Raw genomic sequence first — 6,078 nt, forward strand, 5'->3', positions numbered from 1 at the left:
ATCAACCACGTGCAAGGATCAAGCGATATGATGCAATGATGATATGCTATGCGGGATGCCGATATGTGATGCATATGCAAGATTTGACAAGGAATATGAACCTGGTGTCTTGGTTTGAATAATATTAGTTTCAACATTAATAGGTGTACCTAAAATACAGTGCTTAATTCTTTGTCCATTGACCACCTTCAAGCTAGTGCCTAATATGTCCAGAACAATAAACTTCTTCGATGATATATGGCCCTTCCCATTTGGAGAGAAGTTTACCTGCAAAAAAACTAAAACGGGAACTTTACAATATAACATATTCACCAACTCTGAATTCCCTCTTTTGGATTCTTTTATCATTCCATCTCTTAACTTTTTCTTTGAATAGCTTGGCATTTTCATAGGCTTGGGTTCTCCATTCATCTAGTGAGGTAATATCAAATAACCTCTTTTCACCGGCAAGTTTGAAGTCATAATTTAGTTCTTTAATTGCCCAATATTCTTTATGTTCTAACTCAAGAGGAAAATGACAAGCTTTTCCATAAACCATTTTATATGGAGACATACCCATATGATTTTTATAAGCTGTTCTATAGGCCCAAAGTGGATCATCTAATTTCTTAGACCAATTCTTTCAGGACCTATTGACAGTTTTTTGTAATATTAACTTTATTTTTTGTTGGTAAGTTCAAATTGTCCACTAGATTGAGGGTGGTAAGGAGATGTAATTCTATGGTTGACATCATATTTAGCAAGTAGTTTACGGAAAGCACCATGAATAAAATGTGAACCACCGTCATTCACTAAATATCTAGTGACTCCAAACCTAGGGAAAATAACTTCTTTAAGCATTTTAATGGGTGTGTTATGATCATCACTATTAGTTGGAATAACTTCTACCCACTTAGTGACATAATGAACATCAACCAAAATATGTGTATACCCATATACTCAAAGCCCCAAACATCAAGTGGTTCAATAACAAGAGAATAATTCATAGGTATTTCCTGACGTCTACCAATATTACCAATTCTTTGGCATTCATCATAGGACAAGACAAACTTATGGGCATCTTTGAAAAGAGTAGGCCAATAAAAACCAGATTGTAATACCTTATGTGCAGTTCTATCTCCCGCATGATGCCCTCCATAGGCTTCGGAGTGACATTTCCGTAGGAATTGTTCCTGTTCATGCTCGGGGATACAACATCTAATAATACCATCTGCTCCCTCCTTATAAAGATGTGGGTGATCCCAAAAGTAATGTCTTAAATCATAGAAGACATTTTTCTTTTGTTGGTATGTGAAACTAGGTGGTATAAATTTAGCAACAATATAATTAGCATAGTCAGCATACCAAGGAGTATTATGAGAAGCATTTATGACAGCTAGTTGTTTATCAGGGAAACTATCAGCAAAAGGTAGTGGGTCATCAAGGATATTTTCTAACCTAGAGAAGTTATCAGCTACGGAGTTCTCAGCTCCTTTCCTATGAGTGACGTGTAAGTCAAATTCTTGCAGCAATAGAACCCACCTAATGAGTCTAGGCATAGAATATTTTTCCATAAGGTATTTAATAGCAGCGTGATCAATGTGAATAATTAATTTAGATTCAACTATGTAAAATCTGAATTTAGCACAAGCAAACACAACTGGTAAAAATTCCATTTCAGTAGTAGCACAATTTCTTTGGGCATTGTCTAGATTTTCGCTAGCATAATGGATAACATTTAATTTCTTATCAACTCTTTGTCCTAGAACAGCACCAACAACATAATCACTAGTATCACACATAATTTGAAAAGGCAGGTTCCAATAAGGTGGTTGAACAATAGGTGCAGAAGTTAAGGCTTTCTTAAGTGTTTCAAAGGCTTCTACACAATCATCATCAAAACCAAATGGAACATCCTTTTGTAAAAGATTAGTAAGAGGCCTAGAAATTTTAGAGAATTCTTTAATAAACCTCCTATAGAAACCAGCTTGACCAAGGAAACTTCTAATACCTTTGATTTCTTTGGGACACTATGTTTTATCAATTGCATCCAGTTTAGATTTATCCACCGCAATACGTCACTCAGAAATTTTGTGCCCTAAGACAATACCTTAATTCACCATAAAATGACACTTCTCCCAATTAAAGACAAGATTAGTTTGCTCACATCTCTATAAAACTCGGTCAAGGTTGCTTAAGCAATCATCAAAAGAAGTTCTGTAAACAGAGAAATCATCCATGAAAACCTCAACAATCTTTTCACATAAGTTAGAGAATATAGTAGGCATACATCTTTGAAAGATAGCAGGTGCATTACATAAACCAAAAGGCATACGTCTATAAGCATAAGTTCTAAAGGGACAAGTAATGGTGGTTTTATCTTGATCGGGTTGTGATACATGTATTTGAGAGAAACCAGAGTATCCATCAAGAAAGCAAAAGTGTGTGTGCTTAGATAGTCTTTCTAACATTTGATCGATAAAAGGCAGAGGGTAATGATTTTTTCTAGTAGCCTTGTTTAATTTTCTAAAACTAATTGCCATTCTATAGCCAGCCACAATTCTTTGTGGGATAAGTTCATTTTTATCATTAGGAACAACAGTTATACCTCCCTTTCTAGGGACACAATAAACAGGACTTACCCATCTACTATCAGCTACGGGGTAAATTATACCTACTTCCAGAAGCTTTAGAATTTTAGTTCTAACCACTTCTTTCATCTTGGGATTTAATCGTTGTTGATGATGAACAACTGGTTTTGCATTAGGTTCCATATTAATCTTGTGCTGACAGAGAGTGGGAATAATGCCCTTAATATCATCAAGAGTATACCCAGTAGCAGCTTCGTTCTTCCTCAGAGTTTTTAATAATCTTTTCTCTTCATGCTCTGTAAGGTTAGCACTAATAATAATAGGATATATCTTCTTTTCATCTAGATAAGCATGTTTCAAGAATCGTTTCAATTCAAACACAGGATCACCCTTAGGTGGAGGAGGACCTCCTAGAGTTTCAACATGCTAATTATGCTTAAGGATAGGTTGTTGTTCAAAGAACATCCTATCTATTTCATTTCTTTCATGCAAGTGCATATCATTTTCATGGTCAAGCAAATATTGTTCTAGTGGATGAGTAGGTGGTACGAAAATAGAAGCAAGACCAATTATTTCATCCTTATTAGGCAATTCTTTATTACAAGGTTGCCTACAAAACTTAGAGAAATTAAACTCATGAGACACATCACCAAAATTAACACTGATGTTTTCTTTCTTGCAATCTATCTTAGTATTAATAATGTTCAAGAAAGGTCTAGCAAAGATAATGGGACAAAAGTCATCTTGTGGGGAACCAAGCACTAGAAAATCAGTAGTGTATTTTATCTTTCCACACAAGACTTCAACATCTCTAACAATCTGAAGTGGTGTGATAGTATCCCTATTAGCAAGTTTAATAGTGACATCAATATCTTCTATTTCAGCAGGTGCTATATCATTCATAATTTCTTGGTAAAGAGTATAAGGAATAGCACTAAGACTAGCACCAATATCACATAAGCCATGATAACAATGATCTCCTATTTTAACTGAGATAACAGGCATGCCAACAACCGGTCTATTTTTATCTTTAGTATCTGGTTTGGTAATTCTAGCAGCTTCATCAAAGAAAATATATAACATGCCCATCAATATTATCAACCAAGAGATGTTTAACCATAGCAATACTAGGTTCTACTATAATTTGTTCAGAGGGTCTAGGTGCTCTAATATTACTTTTGTTAACCACGGTTGAAACCTTAGCATGTTACTTTATCCTAACAGGGAAATGTGGTTTTTCAATATAAGAAGTAGGCACAACTGGGTCAACATTATAAATGATGGTTTCATTTTTAACTATAGCTTGTTGTTTAGTCTCTTCTTTAATAGGGGGTGATATTTAAACCACTTCTCCTTAGGGAGATCAACATGAGTAGAAAATGATTCACAAAAAGAGGCTACTATCTCAGAGTCAAGTCCGTACTTAGCGCTAAACTTGTGGAAAGCATCGGTATTCATAAAAGATTTAACACCATAAAACTCAAGCTTTATACCTGACTCTTTACCTTCATCGAGTTCCCAATTTTCAGAGTTGTGTTTCATTCTTTCCAAAAGATCCCACCTGAATTCAATAGTCTTCTTCATTAAAGAACTAGTACAAGAAGTATCAAGCATGGATTGATCATACAAGATAGTCGAGCATAAAAATTCTGTATAGTAATTTCTCTCGGGAACTCATGATTTGGGCATGAATATAACATTTTTAAGCCTCCCCCAAGCTAGAGCGATACTTTCTCCTTCACGAGGACAAAAATTATATATATAATTCCAATCACGACGAACTAGATGCATAGGATAAATTTTTTTGGTGAAAATATTAATGTTGAAACTAATATTATTCACCTTCGGTGTCTTGTTTTGAATAATATTAGGTTCAACATTAATAGGTGTACCTAAAATACAGTGCTTAATTCTTTGTCCATTGACCACCTTCAGGCTAGTGCCTTTGGCATTATTGATCTTAATAGGTCCAGAACAATAAACTTCTTCAATGATATATGGCCCTTCCCATTTGGAGAGAAGTTTACCTGCAAAAAAACTAAAATGGGAACTTTAGAATATAACATATTCACCAACTTTGAATTCCCGCTTTTGGATTCTTTTATCCTTCCATATCTTAACTTTTTCTTTGAATAGCTTGGCATTTTCATAGGCTTGGGTTCTCCATTCATCTCGTGAACTAATATCAAATAACCTCTTTTCACCAGCAAGTTTGAAGTCATAATTTAGTTCTTTAATTGCCCAATATTCTTTATGTTCTAACTCAAGAGGAAAATGACAAGCTTTTCCATAATCCATTTTATATGGAGACATACCCATATGATTTTTATAAGCTGTTCTATAGGCCCAAAGTGGATCATCTAATTTCTTAGACCAATTCTTTCAGGACCTATTGACAGTTTTTTGTAATATTAACTTTATTTTTTGTTGGTAAGTTCAAATTGTCCACTAGATTGAGGGTGGTAAGGAGATGTAATTCTATGGTTGACATCATATTTAGCAAGTAGTTTACGGAAAGCACCATGAATAAAATGTGAACCACCATCATTCACTAAATATCTAGTGACTCCAAACCTAGGGAAAATAACTTCTTTAAGCATTTTAATGGATGTGTTATGATCATCACTATTAGTTGGAATAGCTTCTACCAACTTAGTGACATAATCAACATCAACCAAAATATGTGTATACCCGTATAATCAAAGCCCCAAACATCAAGTGGTTCAATAACAAGTGAATAATTCATAGGCATTTCCTGACGTCTACCAATATTACCAATTCTTTGGCATTCATCACAGGTCAAGACAAACTTATGGGCATCTTTGAAAAGAGTAGGCCAATAAAAACCAGATTGTAATACCTTATGTGCAGTTCTATCTCCCGCATGATGCCCTCCATAGGCTTCAGAGTGACATTTCCATAGGATTTGTTCCTGCTCATGCTCAGGTATACAACATCTAATAATACCATCTGCTCCCTCCTTATAAAGATGTGGGTCATCCCAAAAGTAATGTCTTAAATCATAGAAGACTTTTTTCTTTTGTTGGTATGTGAAACTAGGTGGTATAAATTTAGCAACAATATAATTAGCATAGTCAGCATACCAAGGAGTATTATGAGAAGCATTTATGACAGCTAGTTGTTCATCAGGGAAACTATCAGCAAAAGGTAGTGGGTCATCAAGGATATTTTCTAACCTAGAGAAGTTATCAGCTACGGGGTTCTCAGCTCCTTTCCTATGAGTGACGTGTAAGTCAAATTCTTGCAGCAATAGAACCCACCTAATGAGTCTAGGCATAGAATATTTTTCCAAAGGTATTTAATAGCAGCGTGATCAATGTGAATAATTAATTTAGATTCAACTATGTAAAATCTGAATTTAGCACAAGCAAACACAACTGGTAAAAATTCCATTTCAGTAGTAGCACAATTTCTTTGGGCATTGTCTAGATTTTCGCTAGCATAATGGATAACATTTAATTTCTTATCAACTCTTTGTCCTAGAACA

This window comes from Triticum urartu, chromosome 3 (genome assembly GCF_003073215.2).
Source record: "Triticum urartu cultivar G1812 chromosome 3, Tu2.1, whole genome shotgun sequence".
Lineage (NCBI taxonomy): Eukaryota > Viridiplantae > Streptophyta > Magnoliopsida > Poales > Poaceae > Triticum > Triticum urartu.